This window comes from Eleginops maclovinus, chromosome 23 (genome assembly GCF_036324505.1).
Source record: "Eleginops maclovinus isolate JMC-PN-2008 ecotype Puerto Natales chromosome 23, JC_Emac_rtc_rv5, whole genome shotgun sequence".
Taxonomy (NCBI): domain Eukaryota; kingdom Metazoa; phylum Chordata; class Actinopteri; order Perciformes; family Eleginopidae; genus Eleginops; species Eleginops maclovinus.
The window spans coordinates 10,034,614-10,062,465 of record NC_086371.1 but is presented as its reverse complement, the minus strand read 5'-3'; the positions used below and the strand labels follow the sequence as shown (position 1 = coordinate 10,062,465).

The window sequence follows — 27,852 nt, the reverse complement described above, 5'->3', positions numbered from 1 at the left end:
TGACAACTCAAGGCAACCTAGAAGGACAATATGTGAATTTTAAATCAAAGTAGTTGAAGATTATAAAAGATAGCACACAAAGCTTTGCTGGATTTAAAAGCAAAAGAGAAAAGGCAGTTCAATCGAGCAGAGGATCAAAGCCACTGTGCAGCCACACCATGCCTACACATTGATATTAATCTAAAGGAATCAAGACTGCAGCTGAGATATCCCTGAGAAGCAGAGAGATAGCTGGGCTCTACTCTCATTACTGGAGCTCTGCAGATAAATGCAGTTCTCTCTCCGTGTGCAGTGCCTACCTTAACAGTGCAGACTTGCTGTGGCGTTTCGATTCCAGTCTCAGTCTCACGCTGTTAAACCTGTCACTATCGGGTAACTGAGGGTTGACATTATTTACTCTGTCTGGTGATTGGCTTGGTAGAGAATCCAGAGAAAAGTTGGGCATTCAGATTGGGATATGAGGTACAAACAGGGAGGGAGATACAGAGAGGGAGGGAGGGGGTTTAGAGGGGAGGACAGACATGGGGAGAGATGGGTGACCTAATAAGCAGGAACTTGTCTCCTGGTCAAAGACTTCTCTGTCTCTGTACATTCCTGTTCACACCTACACAGCCCCCACTCGTCAAGGCCAACAGGGAGAAAAGGCCATCTGCCTGACGTCCTTCGACCCACACACACACTCTCGCACAAAAAATAACTGCACTAATGGCTCTGCGAACGATCTTGATTCAAAGAGAAACACACATAAAATACATCATTGTCTTCCTACAGCACATGCTTGCGTTGCAGCAGTATCTTACAACAGTATGCACAATTATAAGGAGCTCAAGGGTCAAAGCCACAGCAGCACAAAGCAACATCATGAAGTCAAGTTTTGTAATTCAACCAATCACCAAATACCTGCAAATTGAAGGGTGTTCCCATTCTGTAATCTGTAATATGAATGCACTGCAAATAACAAAATGTTAGCATACGAAAACATTCATATGAACCATGCTAAACATCAGCATGTTAGCATTGCCATTGTGAGCATGTTAGCAGGAAGAAGCAAAACAACTACAATCTTAATATTTACTTAATATTTGTGCAACAGAAATATGCTTTTCTTTCATATTCTTTTAATCATTTTGAGAACCCCTCACATTCAGACTTGGACCCCTTTGGAGGTGTCTGGAGTCCCAAGTTGGGAACCACTGATCTAGATTAAAGGCATTATTAACAGGAGAAAGGATATTAAAACCTTACCATGGTTCTTGACTACAGCGGTCATATTCAATTATTTATTCCACTTCTTCTTTACTCAAAAAAAAAGTGTTAAAGAAAAACAATGGAAAATATAAAGGGTACGGAAACTCATTTGGGATGAGTCAAAGGTTTTATAAGGTTTCTCAGGGACATTTCCTTCTCAAAGTAAATATTCACAACAAATGAAATATAAATCAGCCCTGACAGATGGAGTTATTGTACTGAAATGGAACTAATTTCAAACTGTAATTGCGAACACATCCTTCTGTCAGTGGGTTTAAGCCAACAACGATTTGTAATGCTCTTCCACCCACAATTACAAACACTTAACAGAAGTGATAAAGCTATTATGCAGTGTCCAAAAGAACTGGCGGGTGCTGATAGGGACGCCCAGAACTTAGCGCCTGGACTCACTGTGAATGTGGCGAGCACTGAATTAACTTCAACAATTAAATCCCAAGCCAACAATGACTCCGGGTATCAGTATCCAGGAGGCCTTGTGGTAAATAGAGTCCTTCAAGTGTACTCCTTCTGAGAGTGAGCGTGCATGTGTGTGTGTGGATGCATGTTGCTGTGTGTCCTGGCTCTTGGCTTCGTGCCTGATGGGGGTTAGTGGAGGTTGGACTGATGCCTCCCCGCTGCTCTATCCCACTGTCCCACAGCCCCTCAACAGCCACCAGTTAGAAGGGAAAGGGGAACACACACACACACACACACACACACACACACACACACACACACACACACACACACACACACACACACACACACACACACACACACACACACACACACACACACACACACACACACACACACACACACACACACACACACACACACACACACACACACACACACACACACACACACTACAGCTCTTGGTCCCCTCTCTGCTGTTGATGCAGGATGAGCGTGCTGAGCTTCCCCTCACAGCTGCAACCGTCACACACTGCTGGAGGGACTGGAGCAGCTCCAATGATACAACACACACACATGTTCACATAGGAACACTTCAATAGCATCTATTAAACAAAATGCATGCACAGAGACACACTCTTACTCTAAGAAAAACTCCATCAGCTATACTCTTCACAACCCTGCTGGGCATAGACAGCTGTCAAACTGTTTCTGTTCCCCCTATTAAACATGGCTGCACTCTTCCCAGGCTCAACTCCTTTTGTCTGCAGACATGTGGTGTGGTGATTTGCGATTGGAAACAGCCAACAGAACAGCAGAGAAAGGAAGGACTTTCTCTTCCCCCACCTCCTCACCGTACTCCTATCAAGACTGCACACGGTCATGTTCGCAGTTTCTTATTTCTTCGTCCTCCAACTACATATTTCATTACCCTTCCTACTTTAGTATCTTTTCAATGACAGAGATACATTTCCCCAGGGAACAAACATGGCATCAACACATTTGTTTTATATTTACGTGCAATATTTGGCTTTGAAGCGAGAGCTCGGCGGTGAAATAAGAGCTCAGCTGTCATTAATATTATTACTGCAGGAGGAGGAAGATGGGAAGTGTGATGGGAGCACTTTATAGGAGACTCATTGTGTTGATTCTAGAATCAGGTGAGTAATGGTTATGGTTTTTATTCAACTGCATGGTGATTGAAGTGCTTCCAGAGCAGCAGTGAAGCGTCGACTGACAAAAACATTATTATTATATATAGTTTGAGTTTTGTGTGTTTTTAGTGCAGCAATCTGACTTTAAAAGACTTGAATGCTCTTTACTTGTAACTTTAAAATGTTCTTTCCATTTATCTTTAGTCTCCCTTTGCATAGAAACACTGGTGATAGGTATATGATATGGCCAACACTGTTAGGGTAGGTATCGTGTGATTCAGAAAAATATTTTGTTACATACAGTATGTTGAAATACTCTTTACCAACCCACAGCAATCAATACACCGAATGTTCTGACAACATATATATATATATTTATTATGTTTAGGCTGCCGCAGGATTGTAATAAATCAGTCCAATCATCTCATTCAGTCGGATTAAAGCAGAAGATTACATATTGCACGTTTCATATACAAATATTTAATAGACTAGCTTACACTTTTTACAGCCAAACTGGCTAGACCTTTTTTGTACAGCACAAAATAACATATTTTCTGATGCAACAGCTCCTCTTTTTTAGTGATGATTTAAACAGGAGCCTCACGTCCATCCAAGTCTTTGAACTGCATCTAATGCAAGTATTCCAACATATGTAAAAAAGGAACAAGTCTTTTAAATAAGCCAGGAAATCATGAATTACTTCCCCAACTTTAAAGCAAATCTTTGTTCTTTCTAAGATGTCGCCCACTCACTGGAGGAAAAAAAGTTGATTTGTTATGGAAGCACAGTAGAATAATCTTAATTCACACACATATTTGTTCCCTTTTTGATGAGGACCTGATAAGATTGAGATCATGCTGCAGTGTGCCCTAAGTGGTCTCTGCTTCAAACAGCTCCCCTGTCAAGAAATGTCCAATTTACTCAGACAGCATACAGTACAATTGAGTTCGTTGTGAACGCTCTCAATATTTATTTCACATGTGCATCTTGAACTCTCCTGCTGTCTTTTGCCAGAACATTGAATCTACAGCTGTGTAACATCAATAAAAACATGAAATCTCACATACGGCTTATATAATGGAAAATGTAGTAAAATGTGTGTGTGTGTGTGTGAGCATGTGGTATGCAAATATCCACCTTGAGACGCATCTGTTGAATTATGTTAATGACTAATGAACCGAGTTTAACAAAGTTAAAATAAGAGAACAGTTTGAGCCTAGAATCTAATTTTAGGCAACTGATTATTTTAGGTTATTTCATTCTGTGTCATGAAAACAGAACGAAATAGCTCTTTTGCGGAAAAAAAAAAGGTTCCTGAAAAAAGCAGAGACCAATTAAAGTTACAAATTAAAAACACTAGACCACAAGGTTTGAAATTACTAGCGAAAGAATCAGAAAATGAACTGTAGGCTCATTACTTAAGCAAAAGCAGTAAAAACTGATTCAATTTAGAGATTGGAATACTTTTCTCAGGTGAATGATTTCAAGCACAACCTTTGCAAACTCAAGTGAGCAAACGAAAAAATGCATGAGCTGAAAAAAGGCTGAGAAACAGCTTTCAGACTGAGAACCCAAACATAATAATGAAATCCAATTCCACTGTGGGTTTTAATGGTTATAAAACGGTGATATGCACCTCTATATATTAATAAGTAGATATTCTATTTGGATGCACCTTCAATAAAACCAACAAGACCAGTACAATAGATCAAAGAAACACTCAACAAGTAAAAACATCAAAATATTAATTATAATGAAGTACACAACAAGTCCGTATGATGGTACTTCATAGTGCAAGCCTTGTTAAAGACAGCGTTTAGTGTGCTATGTTTTGTTTAAGATGTACGCAGTCGTTTCATTCTTCAGTGGAGTAGGATAAACAGTATGTGACAATACAACTGGCAGAGAGCCGGAGCAGTATGCCACTAAAGAGGATTTAAACATATCTCTCTGTATCTTAAACAGAGTATTTAGTCAGTCCTTTATAAGTATATCAAAGGGCATTTTAGGGATTAGCCAAGACATAAAAGTGTTCCTCTCAAAGGAGTTCATATTGTCGCAACGCCTACATTGTTTGTGCAAAAATAATTAAAAACTCTTGGAAGTCAATAAATAAAGACAGTCCCTTGTGTTTCAAAAACCATTTACTGACAAATGCATCTGCAGTGTTGAGACTTAATTACAGAAAAATGAACAGAACGAACTGAACACACCACTTTACAATTACTGGGTAAGCAACGCTGATTAAAAGTCAACCTTGTCATTGCTTCCTAACGTGCAGTGATGTGTGGAGAGGGAACGCTTGGTTCAGAAAAGAGGTAATTTCGCAAACCCCAGTTGAAATCCCTGCTAATTAAGATCAGTTTTCTTCCACTGCAAAGACTGTGAGATGAAACATTCTGTTGAGAGAAAGTGCATTTACAGAGTCAGCTGAAGTGTAACACAAAAAAAGTTCCTTATAGTTCAAATCCAGCTCACAAAATAAGAGTGACTCTTCTTTAACAATTTTGGGGGAGATTTCCTCGCACATTTTAAGTGTGACCTATTTGCTGAGTACTTCATGATTCAGCTCCCTTGGGCCTGTTACAAACAAAAAAAGGTAGAAAGCTGTATCTTGTGTTTGACGTGATACAAGATACAGTAACAACCGGGCAACCCAGTGCATCCTTCGATTCATCCACCCTCCCTCATAAAATGCCACAAGTAATTTGGTTTAGTGACGGCACAGCAGCCAACAACAACATAGAATTAATGCAATAAGGGAGCCAGGGTTTTGTTATAGCCTAGTGTAGCATTTAGGATAAATACTGCAAGTATAAAACAGGTGGCGTTCTCCTGAAGCGAGGCAGCTAAAGTGTGCACATTCTTATCTAAAGTTTGTATTAATTAAAATACCAGCAGGTGGTGGGAATAAAAAGCACAAAATAAAGGTAATAAGAAACAGATATTCAAATTGTATTTTCACAGGGTAGGTAATGCTGACCCTGTGAAACCTGGCTGCACCATTTATCTGACATTGGTTCCAGTTGATGCATTTGCACTGCTTATTTTTCCAAAACAGTTTAGTTTGTTTGGTATATGTTAATTTTGCTAAAAGCTATCGTTCAGCTGAAAATTGTCATTTTTTAAAGTGTTTACTTTTAAATAATCCAAACACATTTTGTCACATCCAGTAAGTGCTAGATAGAACTGAAAAGGTGTTAATGGGAATGTTGTTCAATATTGTTGTCAAGACCCTTGAATTCTGAAAACTATCATCTGTGCTACTGTAATTTGATATTTAAAGAAGAGTTATGATACCCTGCAGGGTTATACTCTGTAGCATATTTTACTTTCAAGCCAGAGTCCTTACATGGCTCATCTAACCTGAGTTCTACACATCAGATTAAGCACATGGTAATCAAGTCACATACTGTATGCTTGTCACACGAGGCAAAGCTAAAATTATTTGGTCAATTTAACAAAAAAATCATAGTTTTTTTCAGTGAATTTTCCCAGGAGTTGCTAATACCGGGTCTTAACCTGACTTATTTTCACTCTTGCTTTCTGAAAATCTTTCTGACCGATATGAAGAAAAAACCTACGTTGAACATTCTGTTGTTATAGCAACCACTTCTAAGTTGACCGCACAATGTTAGTGTTTGATGGGGGATGGTGATCAACTCTCCATGATGAACCAACCTAACTCATTTTGAAATGCTTTATTTTGTCTTTTTCTGATGTGCAAAATGATCTATCATTAAATGGTTGTTTCAATAACCTCAAAGGTTTTCACCCTTGATAGAATTAGAATTGTGTTAATCTGACCCTGTTAGTGCATTTACACACATTTTATGAGGGCAGGAGATGGCGAGATTGACAGGAAGACAGCTGTAAATGTGTGACATGTAACACAACATAGAATTTCAAGTCAGAACTGTGCAATTATGTAAAACAAATACTGCTCTAAATGACACTTATTGAGGTTTTGGTAGCCTTTCTTAAGAAGAGCAAGCTATAATTACTGAATATTCACAGCAACTGTGCATGGAGTGCCGGTATGTGCTAATGATGAACATAATAAAGGCAGCAATTCAACAGGGAAAAGCACTAATGGAAGCAGCGGTGTGACATTCGGCTCTCTGCTCAACTGTCCACAGTCACTAGCCTGTCAACCTTTGTCACTTCATATTTGCTGAGGGAGCCATAAAGACTCAAACAGACAGGAATCTGTTTGACAGCTCGCTGTCCATTAAAAAGGTGACAATGAATTCCACAGTATATTTGCAGTGTGCCGTTTGAGCTGCAGCATAAATCACAGTTTCACAGAGAAAGAGCATCGCCGAGCCTCACAGAGGAGGAGACGTAAAACACACAAGAGACGTTCGGTTTTAACAAACATTACAACCAAAATAGAAAATGCAAAATTGATGCTTTGCCTGTGTCACAAAAGACTGGGACATAAACTCTGTGGCTGACTAAGTATGTAATTGGGACAGGCACAAATCGAGTGTGAAAGCAGCTGTTTGTTTAAACAGGGTCATGTCTGTTTTCATCTCACCGAACACAAATAAATTCATGAAAAAATGTGTTTCAAGAATAATTTACATTTAGCAAAACAGGACAGAGTTGAGAACTCTGGTTAAAACTATACAGTAATGGATCATCAGTGGAAGAGCCAAGAGCTTAACTTAAAATGAGAAAATCAACATTTTAATTATTCGAAAGCCTAACCCAAATAGCAAGTCAGACGTGAGTAAAAAATCCTGTAAGGAGCTGATTAGTTGTAAGTAGATTTCAGGTAGAGGAAAAGAAAAGGAGAGAATAATTTGTTTCCATTAGATGAATCTAGGGTGGATTTCAGTGCACTAATGAAGAGCTAATGATAGAGGAGAGTTTAAAATATTCAGGTAGCACTCATCCGCTTTGGAACTCTGAGACCTTCATTAATATACTCTCGCTCTTTTTCTTGTTACCCTTTTCTTTATGCCCTCAATTCAAAGTCTATTCATATTTGATTAGTTCAGAGATACCTAAAGAAGGGTAAATCCCGTATTAGATGCGCACAACATTCGCAGTATATCATTACACGTGGGACAGGATTGCAAAGCTGGTTGGAAAGGAAAAAGCTGAGTAGGCCTCGCAAACACATTCCCAAACAAACTGTCCTCTCAGCGGAGGAGGGTAGGCAGAGAGCTGGATGGAAAGAACTGACCTGACATTTAAGGCAACTGAATATACCATCGCATAAAAACTCTGAATGAATCATTTCACCCGAGTTTGGAACAAGTTTGGAACATAATGTTAAGATCCAGCCAGACTTCAGATAACGGCCAAGGATGATAAAGCAGAGAAGGCTGTTAAATTATAAACAACGGTCGGCACTAACTATTTCAGCAATAGTCTGGAGAGAGTACATTTTCAAACAGGTGTCAGATGCCAGGCTGAAAATATTCTGTAGCGGAACATTTTTAAAATCCTAAATGTGATACGAGAGCCATGTCATTAAACTGCAGTAAATATATTCGCTTTTTTCCACACACTGATGGGTGTGCGGTCTCACTAAAGGAGGAAATAGATCATATCTCAATCCTTCCCATGCTTCTATCCTTTCCTAGAAATTATATGTTCAGCGTATAATAAAAACTATGATAATGTGGATGAAGTGGTATTAAGATCATTTAACTACAGCAAGTAAAAATACAACATTACAATACGGTTATATTATTTATCCACCTATATCTGTTGATATTATGTTGTTTTATTACTCATGTAGCAGTATGAATGGAGCATTTTACCATTGTAATGGAATTAATACGTCATACTTTATTGGTGGGAAGGTCAAATCTTAGTCTTACTAACAAGTGATGTTAGATTTTAAATAAACAACAGCTTTCAATAGAGATCAAACTGCGACAAATAAAGCTTGTTATTATTTTTCAACATTTTTGCTCTATTTCAATCTAGACAATCTAAAGGATGTCAGGGTTTTGTCTAAACCGGGTAACAGTACGCTACTTTCGGCGTGCGCCCCCATACCAAGAAGCAGATTTTTTCCTGTAAAATGTTGAACTGATGCCAGAAAACAATATTTCCTTTCGTCCAAAACAGTATAATTATAATGTGAAAACCGTGTCAAATAGACTGCTTTGTCTTTACGGTTGCGGCGTCACGTTCTCCCGATAATTTATATATCTTATATACAAGATCAGCGTCCTCATACTATATTTTGACAAGTTATTCAACAAGAATCAGTAGTGCTGCTAAACAGAGAGTCCGGTTGGCAGCAGTGGGGAGCCAGCTTTCATCTGTACCTCCCACCAGTCTATAACACGCCGACACATTTGATCTGCAGCGTGACAGTGATGAACCAGTCTCTTGTCAAAATTGTCCATAAACATTTGTTGCTCTGAGCAACACACTTTGCCCCAACTCATCATGAAGTGATAACACACACCCCAAGTGTCAGGGGTGACACTGACAAGATCTCATGAAATAATTATGGTCCGATTCCCAGCCGAACACAGACAGAGAAGTGACACAGGGACATGGCATCCATCCAGGTACTTTCCTGTCAAACCCCTGCAGCTTATTGCGTGCTATGCAACACAGCACACAGATTCTTTTAGAAAAACCTCTGTGGAGTTTGATCAAGGTATTTTAATCAACATGCAAAGAGTGGTTGATTGATGATGTCAAAATGTGTAACTCCGAATGCTCCCATTCCTTGTGCTGCTACTTACAAAGGCTTTGCAGAGGAAAAACAAATGAAAGGTTGGTGATAAATTAAGGGTGAGAAAAAGTGAAACACTGGCCTGCTGTGATATTTATGTCTTGGGCTTTTATTTTGAAAGGTAAGATGGTAAGAGTGGATATATTATGCTGTGTATCCATCCATGGGTTGAATGGAGTAATACATGTTTTTTTTACAAAGCCTTAAATGTATCTTTATCTTTATAAATAAAGACACAACCTAATCCGTTCCACATATTGGGATTTTTTGACATTTTTGTTGTCATTGGCCTTTTTCCAAAAGTAAATTAGGTTGCATTTCCGCTGAGCTGTGAACAAACATTTTTGACAAAAACAACAGTTAAAAATGATTTTAATATATTGTCATTTAAAGTAATTTCACACATATCCAAAAACGCCCCAGGTGTGTAAAGGCCTTCATTATGCTGAAACCACAGGCGCTGCTTCCTGTAAGGATCTTTTATTGAAACACCAAGCTACATCACTGTGTTTCTGTCAAGGTTTGTGGAACTAAAACAGACGTCCTATAATCAACGAACAAATACATATTTGTAATTTGTCAGACTATGCTGCTTAAACATGCAATTGTACATACCTTTTCATCTAAATGAGAGTACTATAAGTATTTGAAATGCCACACATACCGTACTCAAGGATAATGGAACAAAGACTTAAAGCTCATTGTGTCCTTTTTGTGCTCAGCGAGGACGGAGCCCCGGTGGAAAGCAAGTCCTTAATCAAGTGTCTAACCAGACTCATAAAACATCCTGAAAGGCCTCCCTTAGGCACCGTGCAGGGTAAACAATACTATCACTCTGTCATGATCCTGAATTAAGATATTACCACATGCATGTAATTAACATTTGTGTTCAGTCCAAGAACAATATTTCATCTTGATTAAATAAATATTGAGCGACACCTCAATGAGAAATGCTGTGTCTTTTAAGAAAAAATTCAGCCGAGAGCACAGACCGGATTAAATAGAGGGGATTGTCAAAAGCAGAAAACAGGACAGGGAAGGTATTTGTGGAGCACAAAAATAGCCAAACCCCATCAAAGCAAGTCCCTCTCTTCTCTCCCTCTCTCTGAAAATCGAGGCAGTGGCCCTGCTTTAGAAGTGAGCATTATCCACAGCGGCACATCCAGCTATTACAGGCCGGCCATCATTGAGCAGTAAGTGAAGACGGGCTGGTATATGGCGACATATCTGATTTGTTTTTAGGATTGGTCCGTGGGAGAGAGGTGAAATAGTGACAGTGATATATATTGTGACAACTGTACTTTAAAACTGAGAAATGTTTTACCTTAATGTTATTTATTTTATGCTTAAATAACTGTAAAGAGAACGATATGTTCATTTTCAGGTTGATTTGTATTTTGAGCCTCTACTGAGACATGTTTCCATGCTTTAATTTTCAAAAATAGGTCTTTCATTTTGTCTGGAACCGGAGCCCAGTCTGCTCTGATTTGTTAGCTGGCCGGCTCTGTTTTGATTGGTCAACCACTTCAAGATTTCCTTCCCCTTAGCCTATGATGTACAATGTGTTGGAACGCTAGCCAATACAAGCGCAAGTGTTACAAATTAATGTCACGATGTTACGGAAGCAAACAAAAAAATACAATAGAGGAGTTTCGGTTTGGAGAGAAACTTGGGGATTTTAGCCTTTGGAGACCATTTATATGCACAAAAACTTAAATTACCCTCTACAAGAGACGGAAAACATAATAAAAAAATGTAAAAAGCATAATAGTGCATCTTAAAATGAAAAAATAAAATCAGGATAAAGGACATCGTTAGCAGAAAGACACAGTGAAAGATATGATGAGTTTTTAGCCTGAAGATGATAGGATCAAAACTTTGGCGCTACAACCTCTTCATGCCTGAAGACACCCAATATATACCCTCTCTCAAGGAAACATGGGAGCAAGAGACTGAAAAGGGAGTGAGGAGGGAGAAAAGCTTTGAAGATCACAGTGCTGTCATGCAGCGTGGTGTTTGGTGCCCCATCAACCAGCACAGAAAAAACCTGCTCTCTTTTTCCAGTAATCTGAGCCACTTCCTTTTTTCTTCTCCCTCGTTACCTCCCACTCTTCTACTCAATCCCAGGGAAGGTGGAAAATGTCAAGGGACAGGGTGGGTTTTTCCCGTGCCTCTATTATTCTTTTTTACTCCCATTAGCCTCTGGGTGATGTAAACTTCCTGATACCGTCGTAACACATAATTGATGGATTGTCAGAGAGACAACAATAGGCAGGGAAAGTGTGTCGATGGGGCGCACAGGGAGAGACGATAAGAAAGGGGAGAGGGAAAACAACAAGGAGCTAGTCGATGAAAGATGGGGATCTGAGCAGGAGAGAGCTAAGCTGTGATCAACGAGGGCAAACCCCACTGGATGATCGACTCTCTGAAGATACACATCCACATTTCCAGGAAAATGACTCACTTAGACAAAGAAATGTTAAAGGAGTGTGAGGCAAAAGAAGAGGGGGCAGTGAAAGAAACATCAAGGAGATGAGTGGAAAAAAGTTAAGGCAGGAATGACACATGCAACGTTTCATTGGAGAAATCACAGCGTGACAGGAGCTTTTTCTGAACTCTTCATCTATATGTCACACCCACCTCCCCCTGAGACATCTCACCAGGACATCTCTCATGGTGTTCAACTTCCCACTGTTCTTCTGAGAGCTATCAGTCACATTGCTTTAACATCGTCATAAAAGTGACACCTGAACCATTTTTCTTCTCAGCCTCAGTTTTTTTGTTGGCCTTGTTTTTTTGTGGATGTTGTTTAAGTGTTCACACACAATCAATATACACCAATATATGTTTTACATAAGGATCTGGCTTTTAGCAGTTAAATGCCAACAACTAATGACTGTGTTTAATGTGACTGGCGAAGCATTGTCAGGGAGACAAACACACCTGTGCTTCTAATATCAAAATGTTTAGCCCATTACCTATTGAACAAAGAATATTAAGCAAAGGAATTATAAACTCTAACCTGTCTAGAGACCATTTTCATAGAAGATATGTTGCATGCTGGCTCGCTCTCACAGTGTACCCAGAATAAGACTATTTTTTTGTTTTCAGACTTAAGATGAATTGAAATACTGGAATTGGTAAGGTCGGCTGAGGGAAACCTCTCTCAAGCTTATTCCAAACACAATATCTTTTTCACTTTTTAACCCAGTGCAACACCATGAATGCCTTTGAGACTTTCTGACCCTTACACAGTCTATGTGTAGCAGCTCAGCCCTTTCTGAGCCTACAGGCTTCTCACATCCAGTGTGGCTGCTCAGGGAAGCTATGAACATGTTTAGATGCAGTGAGACTTTGCACAAACCACAGTTTTGCTCTTTTTGTCTGCTTTGGTCTTTGGACCACATTACCTGTGTTGCATATGTTGAGTAACGCTCATCTAGATTTGTTTACCAGTGCAGACTGAGATGTTACTAACGTCTGTTTCACTTAATCTGCCTCGTCCCAGGAGTCTGCTTTTGGGTTCCACTTTACTAAATGCAACAACTGTACGATCCAATGCATCTAAGCCGCGGGTCTATGTTTCTTAACTTGCATTAAAATTTCAGATGCTAAAGGAAAGCAAAACCGTTCACTCTCACAGCAGTGCTTGAGAGACCATCCCAGTAGCAGACTGCAAGCTAAATGCATCTCTCTCCCCTTTGTGTGTGTGTGTGTGTGTGTGTGTGTGTGTGTGTGTGTGTGTGTGTGTGTGTGTGTGTGTGTGTGTGTGTGTGTGTGTGTGTGTGTGTGTGTGTGTGTGTGTGTGTGTGTTGGTTGGCAGGCTGGTTAAGACGCTGGACGTCACTGGGGTTTCTGGTCACGCTATTCTGCTTGGCATTATTACACCACCCATCACTCAGGCCTACTGTGTACATTATTCATGTCCCTAGAGGAGTTCATCAGAGGCTGGGACCGCAGGTGCTGTGACAGTGCTCTCAATCAAAGGCGCCCACGGCGTCTGCTCATCCGACCCCAGTGTGACATGGCAACCCAGAGTCCAACTCAGTTCAGCTGTGAAATCGGGCCTCGAGCCGGGAGTTAATTGACCAGCATGCATTTACAAATGAATATCAACATCAAGTAATGTGAAAACTATAGCTTCAAAGGACCGCTTCGTGTTTCAGATTGAAGCCTGCAGGTCTAAAACGTCTGCCACACAAATAACAACCTGTGCCACACATATCAGCGCACGCCTGTCAACCTCAGCACACTCCTGGGTAACGGACAGCCGGGGGATTTTATTAACTTGTTTGTTCAATTTCACAGAGCCACATAACTCCTGCTGCCATTACACATGCGAACACTGAACTTCTCAAAGCAGCGCAGCCTGTGAGCCACGATATGCATTTCCACTCGGCCGCTCAGATGTGTCCTGTCATCCTTCACAACGACAGATAAATTCTAGCGGCACATCTTCCTGCTGACAAAGTAAAGAGCGGCCTGCAAGGCTAGTTACCTAATGCTACTGCAATTGATGGATACATTTACATGTGATGTTTCACAGCTGTCTAGCTGCCTGCAACCATCGTTCAAGCGGACATAAGAGGGAGGCAAGGTGAGCTGTCATTAGCCGAATGCAGCTTTATTTATGACTCCCTGATAATGTGGGTAAGGTCCACCGCCATCAGAGCCATTTCTCCGCAGCCTGAAACCACTTAAATCCATGACTAATTTCCTCACAGGGCAGTGACCTGAAGCTGCTTATAGAAGTGTAATTATTCCTGTATGCCAATCACGCCTGCATTTTAAACTACAAAAGCAGTTTGAGTAAGATAAAAAAATATTAATCTTTAGCTTTTTTAAGATCTCAAGACAATTTATCTTGGTTTTTTTGACCACAAAATAATTAGTTTTACTATGAAGCAGTCTGGCTAAAGGTTGTTATCTCACAACTAAAGGAATCAAGTCAGCAGTGGGTCTACATGTACATTATTACAGAAGTATACCTGGGGTAAAGGAAATAAATGTATTACGAGAGATACGAGAAGTTTATTTGTGATGAGGAAAGGTTGTGCGAGGTGATACGAGTCATACAGATTCCTGGACATGATATACAGTAAGATACTGATAATATTTTTCCACCCCTGCCCTCGCCTGTCAGTGGGAAACAGAGCAGCTCTTTCTCCTAGCATCTGTTGTAAGGGGCCTCTGATTAAGCACATAAATGAATCCTAACCAAAACATATGCTGCATTACACAAAAACGCTTGTTACTTATATTTTGAAGTGCAGAAATGTGGTGACATATCATAATAACAGTGCAAGCGTACTGCATAGAGAGAGGAAATCAAAACTGCTGAACTCTGCCAGTTGTTATTTGCATATTGTCAAACTCCCCTCTGTTCCTGTTTATATGCTGAATGGGATTTTATAACATGTGCACCATGCAATGATAGTAAATAGAGGTAGGAAAAATTGAAATCTTTATTTCTACAGAGTATTTGGAATAACATCAGTCAAGGTCACATGATAATGCAATATTTAGCCAAAGTTCAACACCTTAATTCAAGCTCTCAGTGTTACTCTATTTGAACAGTTTACTGCAGTATATTTATGCACCACACTATCCATGGCTTTGCATGACCTTCACATGTCCTTCAATGATTATTATTATTTCAAAAAATAGTGGCAAGCTGCAAAATGCTTTAGGGATAGACCATTTGGGAAATAAATGGCATGCATAAAGAAAGGAGCAATATATACACAGTAGATTAATCAGGAATGCAACACATTATAAATATATTAGCCTTGTTTTCAAACTCCAGCTTAAAAGTTTTGCTCATCACCTCATAAAGACGCCCTTTTCCATCGGAGGCTACGCAGTAATGAATGTGCTGACTTCTGCAGAGCATAAGCAGGGATTAACTTCTCCCTAATGAAGGGCAACTCAGTGCTGGTATTGGAACCAGTGGGTACTAATGAAAAGATCCTCTGTCCCTCACCCTCACAATTACTGTGCTCCAGGATTAGCACGAAAGGTGTGCAAATGCCTACAGAATGCCAAAAGCAGGCTAATTTACAGCAAGGCGTGCATTACTATGCATAATAATACCCACAAACATATCACCTGACATCTACAGAGCAACTACAGAAGTTCAAACAACTGTATGTTCCTGTCATAGGAGCACACATAAAAGCAGAATCACATGGATACACAAAAAGATCAATGACTCTTCCCCCTGAGTCTCGTGTTACATAGCTTCACTAATGGCTAACACATCAGCATGGCAGCAGCCCGTACACACACAACCAGCTCATAGTCACTTCAACTATATTTTACACACATTTTACATGATAATGGTTTCGCCTGCATGAAAGGCAGGGCACAATGCTGCTTTCCTGCCTCCTACGTGATGAGAAGGTATCATTGATTTTGTCACTGTGGCGATAACAATGATTTAGATTTTGCATCAGATAACGATAACCTGAGTAGGTTAGAAGTGGAATAATGCATCAGTGAAGTGAAGTGCGAATATATGTAAAAAGTACAAAATAAAGTCCTGCATTCATAATTTTACTTGCAAGGGTGTAGGATTGTGGGGGAATAACTGTCAGAAAGATATAATATTCACAACAATGTTTTCATAGGTGTAAAATCACCTGAAAAGGTGTAGGGACTCTTACTTCAAGAAGCTACGTTCTAGCCAACTTCGGAAAATTGTGGTGAAACATGAAAGAGTCTGTAAAAAGCAAAAAATATATTTAAAGTATTTTAACAGGATCTAACATCCATCTACTTCGCCTGTTTTAACACGGATGTTTCTTCTTTTTTCAGAGCGGTGTTCCGACACAATAATGGTACTTATGCATAAATAATACTCACATTTCCTCACTGTGGCCCTTGGTGACATCCCTTACATCCACTGTGCTAATGTATAAATGATGTCCACATCTATTTAAGTGTAACTCACTAACCCACATTATGGTCCCATCTTCTGTTCTGTTTTACATAAATCTTGTTCCTTAACTGTACGGTACATTACACATATTTGAATACTGCCTGCACAATCTCACATTCATTTTGAACTTACATATGTGCTTTCTGCCTCCGTTTCTCAAATTAAATCATAGATGATAGACACTTCACTGAATGCTGAAATGATAATGGTGTAACTCAGTTAATTCACAAAGCAGCATGTGATATCCTGGGACATATAGGTCATAAGAGCCACATGTATTCTTAATTTCTTCCACCGTCATGGAAATATAATACGTTTTTTGGTACACATTGCACTTACAGAATGACATGGAAACGTTCCCTCTCTTAGGCTTTCACTATAAAAATGTTCTGTAGACCTGAGATAGTCTGCATACACAATATCAGCCTATCTGGTCTGTCTGCTGCGGTGAAAGTGTGCACTTGGAGCTAATTGGCTTCAATATGACATAAAACAAGCCTTTAATCTAACTCATGCTCTCCTAATCACACTGCCGTGTAATAACAATACCAGAAATCATATTAACGGTGAGAACAGGTCTTTGCTGTGGGCAGGCTGGGTAAGTAGGGTAAAATATTCTCAGACTTAGATGAAATGTAATTTGGACAGGGGACAGGGGAGAGGGGAAACGTGCAGAGGGAAGTGGAGCAAGCATCTGTCTGCAACCAAGGAAATGTCAAGTCCTGTTAATCTTATCTGAATGGCTGCCTGCTGACGTGGATTTAATTTTACACAAGTGCACGGCTGTAACTTGTGTGGGTGCACACCAGACAGGATGTACACACGTGCATAGACATATACATGAACATGCAGTGTGGGCTGTTGCTGCATTAATGGAGGAAAATAAATAACAATGTAGAAAACACATTAAGAAAATAGAAAAAAAATAATAATAGAAAAAGTTAAGAACATAATAACAAATTGGCAACAATCAAAAGAGAAAACACCACAACATTTCACAAAGAGAGAAATAGGGACAGCTATTTTTCTTAGTAATTGGACAGAACAAGTCCATTTAGAGTAGTGTTGTGTTTTCAATTTTATCAATGTCAATTCAGAGTAGGGTTTAGCTTTCGAAGAATATATTGCCCATCAGGAAAAGGCTGATATCTGAAAAACGCATACAAACACACACACACACACACACACACACATGCAGTAATATATCGACAATTAGCTGTTGTTTTGCTTAGGGTTGCCATACTGTTGATAAATGTTACATAATGCCCCAAACTACTTCTGATATTGTAATATTTGTGAAACTAAATCTAAAAGGATGTTCTGTTTTCAGTTCTGTTGTATTTTCTGACTGTTGTTGTCTTATTCAATTTATCAACCGCAAAAATTGTTGTATTTCCAATTTTGTTATTGTGTTTCTTCCAATTTCTTTATGTTTACGTAGAGACAAAAATCCATCCTCACACACCACTGACCCACACCTTAACAGTCGTGTATGCACATAAATTCTTATTCCCTCAAATGGGAACATTAAGATGCAGCCAACATAAACAACACACCCTTACCTCTCACTTATTCCCACACCGGCATTTGGATGAACATCTTTTTACCCATCAACAACTACATAAAACACACTACCACATACACACACATCGTAAGAACAAATAGTATGGCTGATTCTCTCAAGAAGCTATATTCTGTTCCTGCACCTCCCCCATTCCCCGAGCAGTACCCATCATTCTCAGAGGCGACGGGCAGAGAGAGATACATGCTAAGTTAAATGGGAAATAAAGGAGTGAAGAGGAGTGGGAGATGTGACAGCAAAAAGGGAGACTAGTGTGAAGAAGGAGAAGATGATAGGGGAGTGCCACATTTGTTCATCCTCAGGCCTATGGAGCACAACACACACATGCATAGCAGCCTGCGGCTCATCACGGGACAACAAGGGAGGAAGAAAGAAAATGAAAGAGGGAGGCTGCAGATTCAAATGAAAGACCAGATAAGAACATCAAACTGTGACCAGGGAGTACATGGGCAGAATTGCAAAGTGAAGTAGGAAGTGGGAAGATAGAGAGTGGAAATGTGATGTGAAACATGATGCTCCCAGAAGCCACTGTGGAGGCTCTTCACACTCAGGGACATTCAGGAGGGCAAGCGTTATTAACAGAGAGCCACACGAACAGTAAGCTCTGCAGTTCATCCATAAGGTTTTCATAAGAACCCAAAGCACTAATGTGATGTTGATATAATTAGTGAGTTCCAGATGTCATAGGCTTTATGCTTTAATACTAGCGGATTACAATGTAAAGCAGTAAATCGTGAAGGAAAGGTTATATGGTAGCATGTGGAAATCAGTAAAGACAGAATTATGGGCTTTGGAGGGATAAACCTCGAGAGACATGTTGGTGATTGCAGTTCATGCTATTCTGATGATTAGCATACGGACTGCAGTGGTGAGGGTACTGCCACATTAGCTCATTGCCATGAACACTTGGCTTGGGATGCTCTGTGACACAGGAGTGCAGCAACATGAGGGGTGGCTAATTTCAGCAGTTGAGCAGATGAACGTCTTAGGGCAAAGGCCTATGGTACGGTTAATGCACTGCTTTGTGTCATTTAAACTACAGACTGCACATGCAAAGTGTCAGACTTCAGCTCAGACGATAATGCATCAGACTACAGATAAGAAGAGGAACACGCGCAGAAAGGGAAATCTCTCCCACTGACAAAGTAAAGTAAACACTTCTCAAATGTCTTGAAGCGAGATAACATTTTAACAGGCTGCAACTCAAAAACCAGATCTCTTAGGAACAGCAGTCGAGAGCAAGGCTATGCTCCCAATTGTGACACCAGTTGGAAGACTGAGTGAGCACTGTGCAGAGCTAATTTCACTGCCAGCCCAGAGCATAGAGCCAGGTCTATGTCCTCAGAATCGCTGCACCCTCACTGGGTACCCTCACACAATTTTCAGGGTTTTTTTCCTTTCCAACAGCTACCTTTTATGACCCTCCTTGGAATTCCTCCTCCTTGTTCCTTTGCTTCCCTCTGTGGTGCTCAGATTTGAAGACAGGGCTGGAGCTCAGTAATTTGAAGTCAGAGATAAGGGCAGGAGGAGGATATTACTTGTGGGGAGACAGTGATTGAATCTGCTCCAGAGGGTCAAACACACCTAAATGACAACTCGGCAGAAACCCAGGACCCATTTATTTAACTCGGGGAAGCATGGCACGAACAGGCCCACAACAAAGGAAGAGCGTAGGGGGACTCAATGATGAAATGCACCGTAGCAGAGCTGAAGGGAAGTGCGGGAGGAAAACAAACAGATGTAGCGGCTTACATCTCTCTATGTGATCATGTGAGCCTAATTTATATGCAGGAAGGAATATATACCTGAAGGGATATCATGTGAGCCGGGTCATTTAAGGGCTTATTTGAGACAGGAAATACACAGAAGGAAATGCTTGAAAAACTGGGGATGGAGAAGGGGGAAAAAAATGAAAGTAAACTAGCCTGAGGAGAAAGCTTTGAAATGAGTAACATGCAAGATTTCCACACCTGTTTTTATGCACATTTTGAATTTGTGCATAGATGGAAAAATATTGAAATCAACAATAATACAACACAGTGTAATGAAACCAAAGCATGAAGCATGAAGTGAAAACACAGTGATTGCAGCTGACAAAACATAATGCATGTGAAGCAATGAGGAAACTAACATTTTTCAAATTAAACATAAATATTTCGGTCCTGTTTTCTATAATATTATTTTGTCAGGTCAAAATGCCGATCGTGATAGCAAGCACATGCACCGAACACATCGAGTAGACGTGGAACAACATGAGCAATCATTTGTAGTTGTGGTAGATTAATTGGTGAATGTAAAGCAATATCAACTCGCACTTTTTGCTGTCAAAACACTCCTGAGGGAAATATCTGCCTCTTTAGCAGCTAAATCCTCCACTGTTTATGGAGGTGGGCGGCAACTGTAAATAAAACTGTGTTGCAACACAATAAACAACAACTCTCTTCACATAACACAAAGTCATGATTCCGGGTTAAGGAACGTGTTTCCTTACACACTGCATGCCTGAGAGCTCATCAGTATGTATGACTGACTTGTTCAGCTGCAATGTTACGCTTTGCAGGCAAGACAACATTTCATACACACCGCTGATTTATCCTCAGCTTTTCTTCGCTTCACTGCGACCATACTCTGAAATGCAGTTGCGAAGTGTGACACAGTTCACTAGATGGGACCTGGAGCCAGAATCAAACTAGTCAATAGGCTTAAAAAACAAGATGAAACAAAAGACAGAACAGCTCTGATCAAACCCCTCGAGAATCCTCCTGCAGCCCTCTGGCATCACTGTTTGTGCGTGTGTGTTGCATGCTCGGTTGGAGAAAATGCCTCTTTTACATGCACACATGAGCGACCCCAGAAATAATAAAAAACAGCTTGAAAAAACTATCCCAAAAACAAGAGCACATAAACTCAGAAGTCTGTGCCTCTCATCCCCAGAAGAAAAATTCAAAGGCAGGAGTAGTGCCTGCACGCTTTATATTTACCCAGCGGTGAAGACGTGATTGACGTGGCTGCAGGATCTGAGCCTCCCTGGAATCGGGCCAACGCTTCTGTGGCTGCCCCGCGCTGGCGGAGGGGGAGGAAGGGTGGTGGAGGCCTTGATGTGGAGTAACAGCAGCAGCAACCTCCTCAGACAGGGTAAAACCTACAAGACAAAGGACAGGGTCAGAAACTCCTCTGCGGTGGGCTGAAGTAAATTTGATAAGAGGCTAAAAAAAGGCCATTTAACAACTGTCTTTTAGAGCATAATCCTTTATTGTCACTGGGATAAATGCCAAGGTCCCTTAATCTGCCCTCCCTTTCCTACAAGCCGAATGACATTCAGAACTGGGAGCAAAGCAGTAACAGCTGGGGTTTTAAACGCAGTGACACCGAGCATTAAGTAAAGGTTTTGCCCAACCTTTGAGCGGGATCGACAGAGTAGGGCGGCTGGGCTCTTACTCAGCCAACCTCTGTGTCACTGGCCCGGTTGTTGGGCTGTTTATTATCAACAGACAGCACACTAGGGCCTGGAATATAGGGCTGTGGAGACACTGGGTGCTGGCAGCTGGGAGGAAACAGGGACTGAGGCGACGTGGGAGGAATGCCAATGAGTATCCCCTCTCCTCGCTGAGATTTCTTTTGCTACTCTGGCACAACACTGCTTTGCAAAGCTACTCTATCCTGGCCTCAGGTTTGATGGCAATGTTAACAGCCTTTTCTCTTATTCCAAGCCTCGTCCTGGCCATTAACCAACACTAATAACAGCATTAATCCGCTTTGATGCGGCCCGACCAGGCAGTTCGCGGTGAAGATGGGCTTTGAAACGAGGGCTCTTAAAAAATAAGAGAAAGCTATTTTAGCTTGGTTTGTCAGCAAACAGGTTGCCTTAAAGGTGTGTCACAATTCCAATAAATCTAGAGAGAGAGCGGCGCAGAGGTTGACAGGCAAAAAAGCAGGCAAAAAAGAGCACTCCCTAACAGTTCAAAAAAGATATAAAAGTTTAATGCCAAGCTTGCAGCAAACAGCCAGCAGAAAAGCAATGAGATGAACAATTTTCAGAATAGTAAGTCACATTTATAATTCACATTATAGTTTGGTGTGAGGAAAAAGATTTCTTCACTTATTGTCCTGTCTGTAACACTTCCACAGCATTTAGGGCTGGAATGTAGGTCTGTGTGTTTTTATGTTTATTAACATGTGTTTGAATGACAGAATAGTTCATGCACTCTATATGCTAAATTTTTCATGCAACATCCCGCGAGGTTGTCAAAATGAAAGCGGCAACTTCAAAAGACAAGTTTTCATTTTACAGTCAGAAAGCCAGAATCCAGCACAAGAGTTATTCCAGATTCTCAGTCAATTAAATCTTTCTGGTCACAGCAAATAATGAGATGTAATAATATGAGGATATTAATATGATCAAAAGCAGCCAGACCTCCTGGAGGAAGGAAACAGCGGGGAGTAAAAGAGGAAGAGGTTGAGCAACGAAGACACACTGTGGAGGAAAGATTTGATTTGAAGGAAAGGTCAGATGTATTAAGCTGTTAAAGCAACCCCTAATTTCAAACTGTTAAATTTTAATTAAGTGTGAAGACAAAGGTGAACAAAGATGTTAACTAATAAAAAGCTTTATTTTCCTGCTTTGCCTTTGCACAGAAGGTACACACAGCCAATGCACTGAGCATCCAAAACAAAAACCAATGTCACTTTTCATAAACATGTAACTTGGATTGAAACACAAATGAGAGCAATAAGCCATAACCACAGTAATTGCAATAACAGCTCCCCAAAAGAATAAAGGTCTACTTACTGAATTGGGCAATAAAAAGCAGAACTCACTGCTGCACAGGAGACGAGGTTGGTTTTTATGTGAGTGAGAGAAAGTTCAATGCAAGCATCAAATTAGCCTCTTGAGTGTGTGTACTTTCTATGAGAGAAACCAAATGACATCAATTGTCCCTCTAAATGTTAAATCTTGGCTGATGGTGCCTTACAATAAAGAGTCCTTAAGGCAGGTTTATAAAACATATCTTGAATATGAAATCCATACTGGCTGCGGTCAATGTAAATGAAGGTTTTGTTTTTGGATGTGGCTGGTGTAATGATTAACGGAAGAAATATGGGGAAGGTATGAATACTCACTCTATATAAACTGAGACTTGCTTTATACCAAGAGCTAAATGCAAACAGAATTCTAAACACTAGTTTTTAAAAGCTCATTCTTTGTTCCAGCGTTTCATTTTTTTGCCTCTCTTATCCCCTTGGACCTCTTTAGTATAAGGTAATGTTCTAACCCTCGCTGAATGCCAGCGAGACAAGGACTGCATTAGCCTTTATTTCACTAGTTTCATACATATAATGTCTTTTTCTATCATTCAATGATTCTCAAAGTCTAATGAGGCCCTATTACGCTTTTTGACTGGTTCTTCCTGTAGTGCGTAACATAGGTTTGTGTGCATGTTAATGGGCTAAAATCCCTGCACGGGCAGTATTAGAACAATAAAGACCTTTTCGAACATTAAAGCATGTAACATCACAGTAGAAACAATAAATACAAATAAGAAAAGGAGCATAATATGAACTCTTTGGTCAAGAGTTAAATGTAGTATTGTAGGAAACAGTCAAATTCAAACGTCATTTGAACATAAATAAATTAATAAAAGTATATACATATGTATTATATATTGATAAAAAGCATCAAGTCATTAAAAGATACAAGTTTAAAATTGGTCAATGATTTCGTCCCTTTAAAAAATATAATAAATAAAAGTAGTATGACAACAAATAGCAAGGCACTGTTCCTTAGGACTCTCTGTTGTTCACCGGGCATGCGTAGCGTAGCAGGAGCGGCGAGAAGAAAACAACGAGCGGAGTAAATCTGAGAGAAAGTTGATATAAAATAGATAAAGAAGACCCTCCACACGGTCAGCATACCCAGTAGACAGTGTAAACGTTAACCAACGTTGTTTTTGTGAGTCAAACCTTTTCATCGAAAAGTTTTGTAAGAGTGTTTCAATGTTAGCTCCATTGTTAGCATTTCATTGTGTTAAGCTGTAAGGGAAGCTATGCACATGGCTTGTAATGGTATTCATTTGTTATTTTGTTTGGCTGAAACTGCGTGGCTTTAATATATGTTGTACAACCACAAATATATGTTATTTTGTGTGAACAAGATAAACGAGACATGTAAAGGAGAGTAAAACCGCCATTTTGAGCCTGTAGTCAAGTGTAGTTTATAGTCGTTTTGAAAATGTATTTGTATGATTTACATTGTTAGTTATATATACTCTTTCATGACCTGTTGTACAGGTCAGGTTTTTTGGACTGCATAAGAAATTGATCGAGAAAGTTGTGCTGTGAGTGTGAGAGGACAACACACACGCGCAGTGGAACAAGATGGCGGGCCAGACCCACGGACTCCTTTGATCTTCGGGCCAGTGAGAGGACTTGCTTCTTTCTCAAAGGACAATAGGTGAACTCGCTGCCAGAGTGGTAGGAGTGTTGGAGTTTGTTTTATTTTATTTGATCTGACAAGGTTGGAACTGAAAACAAACCAGAACAGAGTTTCAACTGAACTCAATTTATGTTTAAACTTAATTCAAGTTGTACCTTGAATGAAAGAGACTCTTTATATTGTACTAGAGCAGGGGTGCCCAACCAGTCGATCGCAGTCTACCAGTCGATCTCGAGAAAATGTTGTGTGTAGGCTATCCTCCTACTGTTGTGTAAAATAGGCCTACATTAAAACTTCCAACTTAAAACATCTTAAATAGGTTTGTAGAACTATAGTAAGGTAGATCAGGCATAATCAAAGAAAAAATCTCATGAGCTGCTTTCTATCTGCGCGCGCAGGGTATGGTTGCTAGGTTCTAACTAGAGTGGATACTACCATGGCGGCAGAAGCTAAAACATCTAGAACTTGTCATTTTCATTCAGAGTGGGAGGAGGATTATTTTTCGTGTATTCCAATGCCAAGTCCATCTGTCTTATATGCAATGCAAATGTGGCTTTACCAAAGAAAGGGAATTTGGAGCGGGATTTGAAGACGGTCCACAAGAGCTACGATACAAACTTCCCAGCTAAATCACCACTGCGCGCCCGAAAAGTCAAGGAATTGAAAAGTCAGCTAGCAGCACAACAGTCCATTTTTACCAGGCCCAATACCACGAGTAAGGCTGCAACCATAGCTTCTTAATCGTGTCTGTCGTGTTCTTGCAAAAGGAAAGAAATCTTTCAAGGATGGTGAGATTGTGAAAGAAGCGTTCATGGAAGCCGCAGATGCGCTTTTTGCCGATTTTAAAAATCGAAAGGAGATTGTGTCTGCTATTCAGGATGTGCAGCTATCAAGAAATTTTGTTACACGGAATGGCGGAGGATGTTGAACAGCAATTGAGGAATGATATTGACACATGTGAGTGTTTTTCTCTGCAATTCGATGAATCCACTGATGCTGTGGATGTGGCTCAGCTATGTGTGTTCATTAGAATGATTTTCGACAATATGAGTGTAAAAGAAGAGCTGCTGATCATTTTGCCTTTGAAAGGGTACACAAGAGGCACAGATATTTTTCAGGTTTTTATGGAATTTGTTAGTAAGAGCAAGTTGCACCTCTTCAATTAAAGAATTTCTGAAACGTTCAAACCATGCTGAATATGCACAGCTGGAAGACAGTCAGTGGCTCTTGGATTTAGCCTTTCTTACTGATCTGACTGACAAGCTCAATAACTTGAATCTAGAGCTGCAGGGTAAGAACAAACACATCATCAACATGATCAGCTCCGTGAACACCTTTAAAAGCAAGTTGCAGCTGCTATCAAGCAGGTTGCAACAGTGTGATCTGCGGAACTTTCCACACATGGACACAGAACTTAAGCGTCAGGGCAAAGACTGTGTGGAGCTTGAGAGTGCACGATGATGATATGATCAAGTGCAAAGCATCTTGTCAGAATTTGACAGGCGCTTTACTGACTTTGCATCCATTGAGCCTGTTGTCAGTTTTCTCAGTTTTTCATTTGGGGAAAATATAGATGTGGATTGTATAACGTCGAAAGTGGCATCACTCTTCAACCTGGATAGCGGTGCTATTGAGAATGAGATCCTCACAAAAAATAATGACATTGAGCTCAAATCAAGAGACCTGACACAAATGTCCAATTCTGGAATCTAATGCAGAAAGAGAAGTACCCCAACCTCAGACAAACTGCAAAGAATTTGACTGCACTTTTTGGATCAACATTTGTGTGAGTCTGCCTTTTCACATATGAAAATCATTAAGTCAAAATACAGATCCACCATGACTGATGACCACCTTGCGGCCTGCTTACGGCTGGCACTCAGCTCCTACTGTCCGGACTATGAGAGACTAGCTTCCTCCTCTCAGTGCCAGAAGTCCCACTAAGGTAGAGAACCACTTTTCCAACTTGAATTAGGCATTGTATTAATAGGGTTGTATGTTGTTGTGTTGTTACGGGCCAGTCCTAGGCCTACTTGTGCTTATTCTTTGCACGACGTACATTTACTTCAATATGTGTGTAGTGAGTATCATCCTTACTGCAATTATGCAACACTGCTTTTAGTAAGTATCGTAGTGATCAGATGTGTTTCCCATGACATGTTAATCACTGATGAAGCCCAGTGGCACACTCCTAATCAGGAGGATCAGTATGAAATCCCGTTGGGCAGTGTAATTTAGAGCTGATTACCGTGTGCTAACTTACAATATTCAGGCCGGCTGTGTGCTGATAGAGGTGTTTGCTCACAGGCTTTTTTGGCCCGCTCCCAATGTCCACCATCACAGACGCTCACACTTACCGAGTCCGTTAAAGATAAGGCTTTCGTTATGGCTTGGTAGATCTCGACACACTATCAACTTTAAAAGTAGATCTTGGTTCAAAAAAGGTTGGGCACCCCTGTACTAGAGGTTTTCATTTCTGTCAAACGATTTGATTGATGGTATCATGGTGATATTTCATTGAACTGGATCTATTTTACCTGTAAAAAAGAGTTAACTCAAGGGGTTGGAGAGGTTAAAATAGGAACAACCTATGAATAATATTTAATAGACCGGTCTAAACTAAACTAAGCTCATTTATGTTATTCATCCTGTATGGATACAATTTAGCCACAGAAATAAGGAAAAAAGGGAAAGGTGAAATACTTACCTCTACTGCAGAACGTTATTATTGTCTTACATGTTAAATGTTTTTTGTCTAATTCACTCAGTAAATTGCCGGCTGTTCTATTCAAACCACCTGGTCTCTTGTCTAATTACTGTACTCTAGTAGAACCCAGAATCATTCTAGTCAGATAGCGTAGCCCAAGATAAGAAGTGCTACACATGTGTTGTTTTATCTTTTATCTTTAAAATATTAATATTCTCTGATTTTAATGTTCAGTAAAATACCTTCTCTAGAACTACAGAGTATGGAAATAAATTGTGTTAGCGATCAACCAAAGGAAGACTTGAAAAGGAAAAGGAGAGAAGCTTGAGCTGAACCAGACATGTGGCAGGATTTCAGCCATGTATACTGTTTGTGTAAAGAATTTATTACATTGAGTTTTTTTCTATTCCTGTCACTTGTGCTTCACCCTTCAGCAGCTATTTACAGTCGAGAGCCCCGAGTGACTATTTATTTTCATTCACAAAATATTACTCCTGCCAATGTCAATAGGGAGGTCGCTGGGGAGATACACTGGACCACTTCACAGAGGACTTGGTTTACTGTAATTATAACTCTGGAAGCATGAGTGAGTATTAGCATTTATTCATTCATTTATTAATTAGTGATCTAGTAGTCTCCTGTCTTCCATATTTTAACAT

The 27,852-nt window shown here is 40.1% G+C and overlaps 1 protein-coding gene across 1 annotated transcript in view; it reads right to left on the bottom strand.

Annotated features, from left to right (window-relative positions):
* Positions 1-27,852, bottom strand: part of drp2 (dystrophin related protein 2) — a 136,074-nt gene that overhangs the window by 61,962 nt on the left and 46,260 nt on the right. The window contains exon 2 of the mRNA XM_063876978.1: positions 21,035-21,195. The gene's annotated coding sequence lies outside the window, so the exon portion shown is untranslated. The remainder of the gene's footprint in view (positions 1-21,034; positions 21,196-27,852) is intronic.